This window comes from Saimiri boliviensis, chromosome 1 (assembly GCF_048565385.1).
Source record: "Saimiri boliviensis isolate mSaiBol1 chromosome 1, mSaiBol1.pri, whole genome shotgun sequence".
Taxonomy (NCBI): Eukaryota; Metazoa; Chordata; class Mammalia; order Primates; family Cebidae; genus Saimiri; species Saimiri boliviensis.
Window position 1 is genome coordinate 198,917,715 of NC_133449.1, and position 14,843 is coordinate 198,932,557.

At 35.1% G+C, this 14,843-nt stretch overlaps 1 protein-coding gene across 5 annotated transcripts in view; it reads right to left on the bottom strand.

Annotated features, from left to right (window-relative positions):
* The window catches only part of CAMK4 (calcium/calmodulin dependent protein kinase IV), a 267,534-nt gene that overhangs the window by 174,384 nt on the left and 78,307 nt on the right, over nt 1-14,843 (bottom strand). Inside the window, exon 1 of one of the 5 annotated variants that reach the window (XM_074382748.1) lies at nt 12,954-12,998. The exons of 3 other annotated variants lie outside the window; for them this stretch is intronic. The gene's annotated coding sequence lies outside the window, so the exon portion shown is untranslated. Of the gene's footprint in view, nt 1-11,096; nt 11,112-12,953; nt 12,999-14,843 lie in introns of those variants that run through there. One more of the 5 variants, XM_074382752.1, reaches the window with a different exon arrangement.

Below are 14,843 nucleotides of genomic sequence, written 5' to 3' on the forward strand. Positions count from 1 at the left end.
GTGCCATCTTGCTCTTCTTCTTCCTGCCTTATATCCTTTTGTCTTCCCTTTTATACCTAGAAGTATCAGATTCACTGAGTCGAGCATGCTTCTCTTTTTGTTTACATCATCTCCTCCAGTTTTCTGAGGAACAAGGTTTTAGTCATTAAGGAATTCAATATAATCACCATCTCTTATGGCATACATATCACATTCTTTTTTATTCCATCCTGGACTCATTGGAAGCTAGCTTTTTCTACTCCTATACCTAGGAGTGCTTTGTGGTTTATTCACACACATGCCTATCTAGACCAGAGTTTGCAAGCAGCCATCTCATATGTTGATTCCACCTCAGTATATCTTAGATACAAAATGTTTAGACAGTTTTTTTAATTGGATGTCAACATTAACAACAGGGACATTTTACATTTTAAGCAAACTAAGCCTAGAAATGTAGAATTAGCATTCCTGGATAACCACAATCAGCTAAAGGTTTCGGTAGCTGTCTCATCAAAACTGGACATGATTTCCACAGTGTGTCAGGGGTCCCAACAGTCCCCATGATTTTGAATGTATCTTCTCACTCATCTAAAATACAGGCCTGCCCTCTATAAGCAGCAGAATTAGCAATTTTCATTATACACTGGGAACTCCTCACATTCACAGAGTGTCCTGCTAATCTATGTCCCTGGTGCCTAGCACACAGCCTGGAATATATAACCAGAGCTCGAGAAATGTTTTATGAATTGAATGAAGAAATCCGATATAATAATCACAACAACACAGCAAAAAGGAAAGGAATATTATGATACACAGCTGATAAACCACAGTTTTGGCAGTTAATATCTTATTCAAAAAGATGTAGTTAATGAGAGGAAGAGCACCGAATCCAAGACTCTGCTCTTTCTCAGGCCTTCTCACTAACACATACTGTGTCTCTTGTGGAAGTCTAACCAGACAGGTCATGAAAATGTAATACTTTTTTCAATTGATAAATTAATCACTACTACTACTGGAACAATGTTTCTAGAATAGAAATCTGACCCCATTACAGAGCATATTGTACATTGCCTTATATTATAGTTAATTGCATTTATGTGTCTCTCCAGTGTGACTTGAGGGTGAAGGCCTGTGACAAGCTAGTGCCTTTCATATAGTAGAAGTGGAATACTGGCTTGTAGAATTAAAATAAATTGAATGAATAACTCTCTGCTCCTTACCACTTCTGTCATAATAATGTCTTAAATCCTATAAGAAAGGAAGAAAAGGGAGGAAGGAAGGAGAGAAGAATAATATAAAAGAAAAATAAAAATACAATGAAGAGCCCACTTAAACGTACTTACTCTTTTCCATCTTTGTCAACAGTATTTGCCATCATAACACTGAAAAAATTTTTACTGTTTCTAATCTATTTAGATTTTAAGGTGTTACCTTCATTATCCTCATACTCAATCTGTCAGCTCTGTCAGATATTTGTATTTGCTTCCAGGAAGTCATAGCCTTCTCCCTCTGTATTAATGCAATTATCTGATTCTTTTATTAAGGCCCAAAGTGACATTAGTGACATTTCATTACAATTTAAGAGACACTCTTAGAATTAGAAGTGGCACTGCTTTCTTGGACAGTGTTGTCTAAGTTGAATTGCCTTGGACTATTATCAGAGCTTGGTATTTCCAGTTTGCTAGTTCCTCCACCTCCAACCCCACCTTCTACCCCAAAATAATATTCCTTTCTCTCTCTTCTTAGATATTAAAGTCGTTAGAGAATAAAACAACTGTTTTGCATGGCTATGTTATAGCAATCAGTCTTAAGAGAGTTTCATACTTTACTAAACAGTATTGAATGAGCCTCACTTTACTCATCTCAGAAAAAAGAAACCAGATCTGGGATTTTATTACCTGACAAGTTCTGGGAAAGGCCCAGGAGTACTACATAGCCACATGGATCATAAAGAATTGTGATTCAGCTAGCAACTTTAAATCCAAATATGGAAAGTTTGAGCACCTTTTTTGGGCTATTACTTAGTAAGCCATTTTGTGTCACAGATAGATAACACACTTCCTCCTAATGCATTTACTAAATCATGCAGTATACTTCCACAAAGCAACCACTATTATTTATAACTACCTTCTTGCCATAAATGAAAAGCTAAGATATAAAGAGATTAAGCAACTTGTGTAAATTAAATCAAGTGTTTCCATTTTCCTTGCGTGTAGTACAAATCTGCTTTTCTTTTTTAGCAAACTAACTTTATACATTCTACTAAAAAATAGCCTTTTAATACTGTTTTTCTTTTCTTTACTTTTTTTTTTTTTTTTTTACATATTACTCCACCAACTTTAGGATTCTGAATTTATTTGAAAACAAGAAGTAAAATTTGCATTCAGACAATACAGGGCCCGTTGTTCAAAAATTATTAAAATTTCAACATGGCCATAGCAGAGCATTAAACCAGGTGCAGAGCCCTTTTGAGCACAGGAATCTGTGGGGCTATACAGGACACATGCCCAGGAAGCTGGTCCTGACCACAGGCAAATCATTTGGCCTACTTGACCATTGGCTTGCTCATCTACAAATGAGGAGCATAATCACATATGCCATCATTATAAGGATCACATAAGTTGTCTGAAACATGTTAAAAATATAAGTTTGTGTTACAATTATTAGCTGAGGCACATTTATTTAACAACGGCTGTATTATAAAACACTTTCTACAGGCGAAGCCTGAATGAATAAGTATTGCTTATTTCCCTAGGAAAACTCAAATTCTTTCTTAAAACAACAGGCTTTACCATTATTTTATATCATTTGTGGGTTTAGCATAGTTAACAATAATATTCTCCTTCAAATAAGAGTTAACTATATAGATCTAACTAGGCACAAATGGGTGCCTTAAACTAACCTAAGCTGCTTTAAATCACTATGTAATGTAACTCTGAAATTTGACATTCATTTTTTAGCAGATTCCAGTCCTTGCATTGACCAGACCTCTAGATTCTGGGAAGAAATTCTCCTAGCACTTGTTTCTTATCAGATGCATTAATATTTAATCTCTCTTACAGATGTCAGAAGCCTAAGGTCTCTTCAGTTCTAAGCCCATGTCCTTTATATATTTCTTTATGCCTTTTCAGTAGTCTTCCTGCATTTTGTTTTTGGGTCAAAAACAAAGGAGAGAAACTTGAACCAGCTAGAAATTTTTTAATGAATTCCTATGTGCTCTTGATCCTCAAAACATATTAGGGTACAACCACAAAACCAACTCAGTTTTTAAGTGTAGAGGTCAAATGTCTCCACTACTTGTTCTGGTTTTGTTCTCAACCAGTCTTTCAGAGAACATTTAAATAGCTATGAAACAGGTTAGAATATTGCTATTCCTATTCTTGAAAATGCAATATTAATTGAAATTATAGATTGCTTGCTCCTGGTGATTTATCAACACCAGGAAAGCATTGAGACACTATGGCCTCCTATCCCTTTTGTCTTGTAGTATAACCACAATGTCACCTAAGAAAACTCTTTTTTTAAAACAAGTGATTTAAACAAATAATGGAGTTGCAGGTCAAACATGACACTATCTCTACGCCTGTAAAGGAGCCTTCTCTGTGCATCTTCATGTTCTTCAAACATCCATTTAAAGCTAAGGGTTCAGTCCTCAGAGCTGCAGGAAGATCAATCACTCAACATCTATCAAAAGCTCAGAGTTAAAAGAAGTAGCTACCTCAGGTGTTCTCATCTTCAAAGAGAAAAAGAAGGAAAAGGAGGTTACAACTCAAAGCATGTTTGCAAATGTCAGTTTGAGCGTTCTGGGAAAATGTCTGTAGAGTGAGACTAAATGGTTGAGAACAGTTAAGTGGGACAGTAGCAATCACAAAGTACCTCAAACTGAAACAGCAAAGGCTGATCATAGAAAAAGAACTGAGCTGATCCTTTATCTTCCCTAGGGGATTGGCGACATTTCCCCTGTTACTGTGGAGTAAGAATGGCCAACGGAGGCTGGAGAAAAAGGATTAGAGTATATTAGGCCACATGTCAAGGCTTTGATGTGATTAGAAATTATTGGAAAGCCCTTGAGAGAATGTCAATTTCCTCTTTATTATTGGTATTGTTTGCTTGGGTTATGAAATAATTTGAGTTCTCCAAAAATGCAATCTTGAATGAATAAAATGTCATGGTCTGCTTTGCTTCCTGCAGTGATTAAAAATAGCATCAAATTATTACCTAGAGAACCAAACAAAATGATAAACTCTTCTGTTCCCTGTTTAACTTCAATCCTAGATTTCCAACCTGCCTCTGAAGAAAACAGAGGATTGTGGCTGTGGTATTGCAGCCCTTTGCAATATCTCAGGTGACAATTATCTAGCAGAAGCTGCTGCCACTGGCTGCAGCCTGGGGAAAACTGAGAATGAGCCTTTTCAACAAAACATGGCAGAATTTGTCTAAATATTGCCAAACAGAAAATCACTTTTTCCAAGCTAATACTTATTTAGCTCCTCCTACACACATTGGGAAAAAAGAATTAGAAAGTTTAAGTCTTGGAGGAAAAGAGATTAAGAATGAGGTTTAGAGTTTCTTTATATGCAAAAAAAAATGAAGATCATAATCTTCAACAACTAAGATAGTAATGATGATTAAATTAGATATTTTATGTGAAAGGTCCTACCCCAGTGCCAGACATATAAATGAAACTAAATGAATTTTAATTTTCTTCTTTCTTCTTTATCTGATTTCAGAATTCCAGGTGAAAACTAACCTAATCAGAGAGACAAGAAATCATTAAAAAATGAGCTTGTCTGTGTTCTGTTCCCTACCTACAATATTAATATTTCAAATTAATCTGTGTGAATCAATACTCATTAAACTGCACCAGGCAAATGGTACAGAAAATTAAAATAGCTCACTATTCTCTACCTTATCAATTGAAAAGCTAATGCTACCAAAAGTTTCTAATTATCTGTGCAGGCAATGATTTTTCCCACTGATAAATTTTGAGGAGAAAATAAAACCTTTTAATTAACAGTTTTCTTCTTAAAGAACTCTGCCAAAAGCACACCCAATTGCACATACAGTTCAAATAAAGTATGGAAAACTTTTCCAGCTAATTCAGCAATAAACAAGGTAACAGTATGTTTATCACGAAACCAAGTGTCTTTAACAAAAATAGCCATGTAGAACCATAATATGGTAACCATTTGATCATGCCACTTTGCTATTACAATATATTATCTTTGATAACATACTTTTTATATCAAATCCATCTATCTCAGAAACTACATTTCATCATCTAAATTGATATGATCTACTCTTCAAAACGTCAACATTAAGAAAGCCTTTGTAGTTGTTTCTGGAGTATTTTAAACAACAATAAAAACACCCATATTGGTAAATGTCAGTTTCCTTCACTTTAATTGTCATTAAAAAGACACAAATGGTATTTTCAACATATTAACAAGACATTTATTTGATGGTCTTAATGGCTTTCAATCATATTCAAGATGAGAAATGAAACAAAAAATTACATCAGGGTATATCATTATATTGATGGGAATTAATTAAATGGTTCATTAGCATCTGCAGATTTTTAACTATCAGCTTCTTAAAGTTCTAAATATACTAGAAAAATATTCTGAAAAGGTTATAAAGTATTTTTGTTCCTTTTCTGAATTAAAGGCACTGTTAAATTTATCAGTTAATTATAAAGCAAACTTTTGAAATGTAAAATGTGGGTTATGGGCAAAGAAAGAACAATAAATACACTGTTATAAAACTGAGTTATAACATATGCTTTATTAATAAACAGATTTGCAGATTCATGATTGCAAAAATGTTTGAAATGTATTAAAACATGACTTTCCATTATGTGGATATGCTGTTGGTCAAGTCTTGCCTGCATTTAAACACTGATGAAGAAAGTGAGTCTTCAAAAGTAGTTCCAAGAGCATAGAAAAGTATCACTAACTCTTCATCAAAGTTACACAGCCTAAGACTAACAAAACCCTATACTTAAACTCAACTCTAGGTACCAACCATATCTCATACATTAAATAAACACATTCCCCAAAATGTCACAGCTTTTAATAATGTATTACTTTTTCAATTACTTTCTATTACACTTTTGGGGAGTAGCTTCTACTACTACTATAAAATAAAAATTATCCTGACAGAGAAAAAGACACACATTTAAGAACACTAATATTCACTACAAAGAAGATTCTACTTCTATTTTGTATATATCCATACAAATTATTGCCAAAAAAATTACTGAAAAGGACGATCAATTCACCTATCACACATCACTTAAAAGAGCATATATTAAAGTTAAGTCCAATTTTATTGGCTTCCTTTCTGAGTCCACAACAGTAAAATATATAAGCACCAAGTAGCTATGTCTGTATTCTGGGTATTCTCTGGAAATCCTTACAGATGAAATTCACTTAAAGAAAGTTTTTTTTTTTTTTTGATAATTCAAATGCAAAAGTACAAATAGCCAATTTATATTGTGTTCTAAACTCTGGGCACTATATTGATCACTTTGCACACATTATTTTGTAACAGTCGTCTATCATAACAGAAGATAAGAAGATAAGATTGGGGTTAGGAGACCTGAAGGAACATGACCAAGGTCACAAAGCTGACATGCAGCGGGAGGGAAGACTGAATTCGGATCTGGTCTGACTTCATCACTTATGTTCCTAGCCATTGTCAACTTAGACCCTGATTTTCACTGTTGATATTTTTGAGAAAAGTTGTGTAGATATTCATATTTCTTAAGTATAATGACATATTAGTTGATTACAAGGAGTTTCTAATGGAACATTCAATAGAGGGAAAAAGAAAAATCTCAAGTTTTAAATCTGTTAGTGAAGAGACTCCCACACAAAGAACACTGAGAATATTCAGCTTGGCTGCTCTGTGGGGTAGAAGCATTTTTGTTATCATAACTGTAGGTGAGACAGAGTTGCTACTGACATCTCTTGGGCAGAGGGCAGGGATATTTTGAAACATCCTGCCATGCACAGGATGACCCCTTATCCCACACAGCAAAGAATTATTGCTCCAAAATGCAAGTAGTGCTGAATTTGAGAAACCCTGGCTTAAGTTGAGACCTACTCGATTTAAAAATCACAAACTATTGAGGAATACAGAGTACCTAGAATAGACGGGGCATCTTTTTGGTGTGGTGAAAGGTCTCAAATCCTTCACACTTCGCTCAAGTTAAAGTTGCTTTGAGTTAAAAAGTTTTAACTCTGCAAGGAAGTTAGTTTTAAATATATTTACCTGAAGACAAAAAAAAAAGAGGGCCCCATTAAAAAGTGAAGCCTGCAAAATGTACACTTTAGCCAGTGCTCCAAAGATTATCCCAGAGAAGAAAGCGGATGAGCATAGCGGCTCTCCACTAACAAATCACATTAATCAATGGGGAGTTGGCCCCCAGCTCATTCCTACGCTGTTTCAAACTCAAGAGACATTTCTGAGTTTCCTGGATTGTTCCAGAACACTTAGAAGGCACAGCCTAAATAATCCTATTTAATTTGTGGATGAAGTATCATTCATTTGTATCTTGAAATTTCTGGCTGCCACTAGAAACTTCAGAATATTCAGAAAGAAGTCAAGGAAGCCTCTGGATATACTGACTGAGTCTTCTGGAATCCTAAAAAACACGCAAATTCAGGTCTCTTGGAACACAATAATAACTGACACCTAGCCCGCAGTTACTCACAACCAGGCTTTGTGCTATGCTCCTCACAGGCAGCTCCTCAGAGGCATTATCTCATTTCACTCTGAGAACAACATTATAAGCTAGTTATTTAATGCTGATTTTACAGATGAAGGGTAAAGCACAGTGAGGTTACTGACTTGCTCAAAGTTGTATGACTAATAAGAGGTAAATCTGGAACTTGAAGCCAGTTCTCTCTAGTATTAAAGTCTAGGCCTATAACCACCACGATATCTGGCTTGTTTGGTGATCCCTCAAACCCATATTCTCTGGGTACCTATTAGGAGTCCTCCACTTTGGTCTTAAGATCCTAGCACTCAGCTGCACAGGAAGTATTTGGGCCAGGTTGCAGGGTACATCACCTCACAATGAAATAGAGGTATTTCTTTGAATGAATAAGTTCCTTGTTTGAAAACTCATAACTGGAAAATCAAGAATTTTCTTTCCTTCAAAGAAAAAGGACTAACATTTCCAGAATGGAACTCTATCTCATATTTTTAGTTCTTCAACTTTTCTTTAAAAATACGTAACTGGTTTTCTACACATATCAGGAGATCTGACAGCTAAAAAATACCAAAGAAACAAAAACAAAAGCCAAATAGCAACAACATATCACCTGACTGCTACTGAAGATTGGGAAGACTGATAAATTACCCGTATTGATTCTCTCCTGGAATGAAACCAAATCTGACAGCAAACACAGCTGGTTTTATATAATATTTATGATTGTCCTTGAGACACAAGAAATTTGAGAACAATTTGATGTCTTTGAGGAAAAAAATGTCTTTTATAAATTTATGAAAGCTTTGAGAAAATTCTCAAGAAAAGCAAAGAATCCTTCAACTTTCCTTTGGATGACAGCTCTGCCAAATGAATAGAGGGTGCGAGGCCAGCTCTGGATAGCCTAGATGGTCCCCTACATGCCTGTGGAGGTCACAAACTGTCCAGAACAACCTGGCCTCAATCCATTACTTACACTTTGTACCCTCTTCTGCACCCACCTTCATTCTAAAGAAAGACTGGCCCATCAACATATCATCTATTTAGAGTTCAAAGATCAATTATTCTTCAAACAGAAATCCCAGAGGTACAAGGCACACTGTAGTGAGCTAATACAAGCATTCTCTCTCAGCAAGTCTTCCTTAAGGACAGCCACCGTGCAGGTGGTGACTGCCACATGGCAGCAGGCAGGCCCTCCATCTGCCAATTTTAGAAAATCTAAGGAAGAGAAACTAGAATGTTTTTTTCTTTTTGTTTTGGACCTAATTACAACCTTATGCCAGATAAACTGATGCCACATTCCCTTGCAATAAAACAGCAGGGGTGGGAGGAGGCTTTGGTTTTAAGTTTTTACCTTCACCCAGGTAATCCTCTCATTATAAAAAGATTAATGACAGCCAGACTCTGAAAATAAGCTCCACTAGTTACGAAGCTTATTTTTATTTTGAATCTTTATCTAAATTCAAACATATCATACCAGTGTTCTTAGAATGGATATGTGTGAGATCTGTTACATGTCTGTGAAAATGATCCTCCCCATTGCCGTCAGATGAACACAGCTAAGGCGACTCATCATCCCCACAGCCCAGAAAACTAGAGAAAGCATCTCAAATGAACATAAATATATGTTTCATGTACTCAAAAAGAAACATATTCACAATTCTTATTATAGTTCTACTACTATTTTAAAAAGCCAATACACTTTTTATAATTCAGTAGAATTTTCCTTAAGAGCTCAGAACATATCCTTAATCTTAAAGCTGTACCGTGTTCACTAGGACAGGGATTACTGAAGGATGAAAAGTAGTACTAACTGTCATTTTTCGTTGAGGAGTTCCTATGCACTAAGTACCAAGCTTAGCATCTACCTATATACCCCTCTGAGCCATCTTCCACTCTGCTGTCAAAGTATGCTTAAGTCTTAAAGTGCATTTTGTCATCTTTTTTTAAAAACCTTTCGGTAACTCACAATTGCCAATGGATACAACTCAGATTTCTTAGCATGACTTATAAGGCCATCTATCAACTCATTCATGCCTTCTTTGCCATTCGTGCCTGTAACAACTTCAAGCCTTACTGAACTTCTGTCAACCAACTACCTGGCATCTTACGATGTGGCACAGTATCATTTATCTTTATTGAAAGTATATGTACACAGATGACACTTTATTTTAGAAGGATACATTTATTTCCAAAGAAGCTACTGAACACATTAGAATGAATGTTTACTGGGGACTGAAGGTGAGGAGGTAGAAAGAGTGATAAAGAGATAACAAAGCAATTAAACTAGAGAAACCTTGCACAGGTGGGGATACTGGTGGCCATGACGAAGGAGCACCATTAACTCAGCTCTGCTCCCAAAACAACAAGGCTGAATATGCCTTGTTAGCCTAGGTAAATATGTGTACCAGGTTAATGTATGCACTCATGAAACGGTATCAGTAAACACTCCTCAGGTTAAGAACAGGACACAGAATACTGAACCCTGCCATCTACTCATTTCCTTAATCTAACAGACTATTTATCTATCTATTCTAAAGCATATGTGAGATTGCACATTTATTTTCCTACAAGTTAAGGTAACAGCCTAGCCTTTGTCCCCTATCAATGTCTGTCCCCACCTCCACATGATACTGAGACCACCAGTGGTGCTCGAGATGGAATAAATTCCAAGTCTCAAGTCCCATATCCAACTTACATTTATTTCAACTCACCTTTAAAAAATGAGCAAAGTTTTAGAGAACAGATATTTTAGTGAGATGACCGAAGTTAAAGGGTGGCCATGGAGAGACACTTTACCATGATCTGGACCTGGAAAACTCAATGCTAGGTGAACAAGTTGGAAAAGAAGAAATAACCTGTGCCACAGCTCACCCAGAGAAAGAGCCAGGAGGATGACTAAGCCAGCAGTAAAATGGCTTGTTAATGGCTCAGAACCTGAGTCAAATCTCACTCCTGGATTTGACTTTAGCTTAAGAAGCTTCAGCTTCTATGAGACCTTATGGGGATAGTTAAATGCAGCAACAAAAAATGGGCACACATTTTGCCCAAGAGTGGCCAGGAATCCTGGAAAGGGAGTGAGATGTTGATCCCAGACACCTGGAAGATTCCATCACAAATGCACATCTTTGATCATGCTGCCTTTTCTGCTATTCACCCTGCCCCGACCACCTAAGACCCAAGTCAAAGGCTTTCCTCTCCTACAACTCCCAGTACAGGCAGAATTAGTAAGTTTCTTCAGGGGGCATTTGGTTTGGTGTGGATGCTTACTAACAACGGAATAGTCTGAAGTTGCAAACACAACAATTGTTAAGCGATGTGCCCTCAGGATGCCCTAAACCAACAGTTAGCAGAGCCCTGAGACATTGCATTGCTCTTTTGCCTGTGCATTGTCTGAACTCACAAGATTCTAAGATACTCAGGTCCAAGAACCGTGTCTTCTTAATTCACATCTCTACCATGGATCGTAGTTCCTGGCAATTAGAAAGAACTTACTACATGTCTGTAATACAAAGGAAAAATCAGACAATGAAGTTAAACAAATATAACCACAAGATAGGTAATCCCTACATGACAAATAGAAGGTTAGTTATATCTCAATTATTTTTCATCTATAATTAAATGTAATTTTAAGATTATCGAATATTTAATTTTCCTTTTACTTCAAATAAATAACGGGGTTTCATTTGAAGACTGTAGAAGGTATGTTTAATGAATTCAATATTTAGGGCTAAAGCTCAGGTAATAAGCTATTGTTTTCCATAACACACATGATTCTAGAAGAATTTTACAAGACTGACTTTTCCTAAAATCTGAGTCAAACAACTGAACATCTCTGAATAACATTCTGGTTCCCACTGGACTAAATTTCAATTCCAGAGATGCTTAGCTGTCATTTTGAATTGATCTCCAAGGAGTATTGCTCCTAAAATTAATTTTTAAATTTCATCTGCAAGTTTTGTAGCTTGTAGATAAATATCTTTAAATAAAGAATAATAACTACAGTAAAGGGTATTAGTGTTTTTAAAGGGAACACTGATCAATTCTTTCATAAAACAAAAACATTCTTTAGTAATCCTTATTATTGCCTCCTATTTTATATGTTTTACATATTTGGATTTCTAAGCCCCAGGCTTTTCAAAATTAAAGCTCAATCATACTTTATTAGTAAATAAGGTGCATTTTAAAATAAGAACTAGTTTTGATAGATATATAAGGTAACTGGGACCCTGAGAATTTTAGGCAGTTTCCAAAAATGTTTAATTTACAGCTAAGTAGTAGCTGCACACTGAGAGAATATGACCTATAAATATAAAGTGTTTTAAGATTTCTTTTCAGTCTAAAGCCAATGGTAGTTGAAAAGCTTAAAGAATCCAGGGATTTATAATTTAAGAATATTTGCCCTTCAGCAAGCATCCTCAGCTAATTCAAATACCAGTTAAATCATTACATCAAAACCCCTTCAGAATAAATACTCCTTAACTGAGCAGAGATGTCTCTGTTTCTCATATGAAAACCAACTACCTTTAATCATTTTGCAAGTGAATAATAGAATAAATGACTGAAGAATAAGTATTCAAAAAACTACAATGGCTTATACTTTAATCTTTAAAAAAAAAAAAAAACCTTAATCTATAAATAGAACCAAGTTTATGTATAGGAAAGCTGTGGAGTCCACTACCATTTCCAAAATGGTAGTGGGGGAGGGTATAAGAAAGTTATTTGGCTAGAATGGAAGAATTGTCTCTGAATTGAGAAAATCCAATTCATTTGATTATTTTATGCTATCCAGATGTAGGTAACCCTATAAGAGTTATGTTTATTAAGAAAAATTCATCTTTCTATTTTCTCCCATTCCGCCTTCAAAGGAAAATAATGACTTTTAATGCAATGAAGGATTCACTAGAGACGTTCTAATCCTAGACATAGTTTCAAAGAAGATCAGGACTTAGTTCCTTTAATCACTCCATTCTAAGTGTTTCATCATTATCCATGTGGGAGCAAGTCAGCAGTTATCACCAGAGCTATTCTTTATTTTTCAATTCCTATCATTTCAAGTTAATTAAATGTAAATTTATATTCATTTTAACTGTTCAGTTTGCTGTCTATAAATCATTCTAAAGGATATGTTAAGTCTTTTTCAAAAAAGCTATTTGTTGCCATTCTCCAGTAAATAATCTTTTTAATTATGGCTAGGAAGAGATGTTGCCTGAAATACATAGAAGCAAATCATATTTATAGTGAAGATGCCCAGCCTTACCAGGTTAAGGAAGTGGAGTCGTATGTCTTACAAATGGCACCTGAACAGGGCTAATGAAAAAAAAAAAAAAAAAAATTGTAAGCCACGAAGCTATTAAATCCTTTTCTAGCGTGTGGACTTCAATTACAGGTCAGTTCAAATTGCAAATTTGTAAACTGCAAATTTTCCTAATGATAAATAAAATCCCATATATAAAATAATGGTCGCTGAGTTTATAAACACAACATAGAGAGGTTTGCAATCAATTTTGTTTTTCACGATTTTTTCCTTCCTCAAAATTAATTTTTATGCATATACATTTGACTAAATCTAATTTAAATATGCAGTTCAAATTCTTATTCTTAGGAGAATTCTTAAGGCGTGTTTAAAAATGATGTTAAAATAACTTCACTTGCTTTTAATTCCAACACTTACAATTCCACATTTTTTAAACATCTTTCTCCAGTCAATTTAAAATAGGTTGCAAAAGTTTAAATGGGTCAATTCCTTAAAGTGATGTGCTGAAATTTGGCAGTTTCAGTGAAGGAAAAAATTAATTTATTCATTTTAAAAGTCAATTATATTATTTTCTTCAGCTACTTATCCATGATATCTATCACTGTAAGGTCTATGGCCAAGTAAGCAGAAACTGAATTAAATATTTTAACAAAAAAAGGAGAAAAAAAGACATTTATTTAATTTTTTTTTTCTTTGAGAAGCTTGGACCAAAAAAAAAGGATTAATGCAAAGATTATCTATATTTTTCATCAGTGACTTCATTTTTACTACAACTACATACTTTCTTCAAAAAGATGATTCCAGAACTTTAAAATAACTTGAACAACTAGAGGAAGAGGCCAGTCCTACTCCCAGACAAGTCAAAGTTTCAGATTACAGAAAAGGAAAAATGTACACACAGCAATTCCAAATATGCTCTTTCTCTCTTGTATTTTCAGTTTCGTTAATGGTAGTAATTCTGTCTTGTTTCATAGATCTTATGAGCAAAGAAGCCACACGATCCAGACATTAGTATACAAATGGTTTATCATTTCTGTGATTTCAATTAGCTTCATCACTCCATGCTTTATTTCATTTCCCATTCTCTTGTCATTTTCTCTAGACTCAACATGAAATAATGGATGAAAGTGACAAAGAAGGCAAGGCGTGCAAAGAGAAAGAGACTGAGGTAGAGCCCAGCTAGAGCTGACTCTTGGTGAACAGAAGGGGCTGCTTGCTGGCTTGCTCAGGGAGGGGACCCCATGAGAAGCTCACCATAGGCGACATTTCAAAATATTGTGCAACAAGTCAATTTGGCAACCACAAAGAAACACCAATACAATGTCAAATATGGGACATATGATTGATTAGGAGTTGCAGAAAGCTTTTTTTAAAAAAGACAGAAATGGGAAGAAACCAACTTGCAGATTCCATTTGTCTCCGGATTTTCCAGTTTTATCAAATACATAACAACACTTTTCAATAGAGGCAAAGCACTAGCTACAAATGCTGACCACATAGGGAATTACAAATTCCTAGCAGCCACGGTTTAGAAAGTAAAAAGGAACAGGTTTACATTAATTTCTAAAACATACTTAATATAATCAGTATATTCAAACTATATCCAATATAAATTTAATACATCCCAAATACTGTCATTTAAACATTTAATCAATATAAATTAATGAAATGCTTTGCATTCTTTTTTGTCTTTGTAGTAAGTCTTCAAAATCTAAAATGTGTGTCACACCAATTGCCAGGTTCCAGTCCAAGTTGAGGTTTGAAGGGAGTGGGTGGGTGAGTGGTGGGTAGCTGGAAAAATACTTGAGGAAACAAAGCCAGTTTAGACATGCCTTTAATCTCTCTCTGGATCCAAGCCATTATGTACAGCATTAGCAGGGTAATTATACCTTT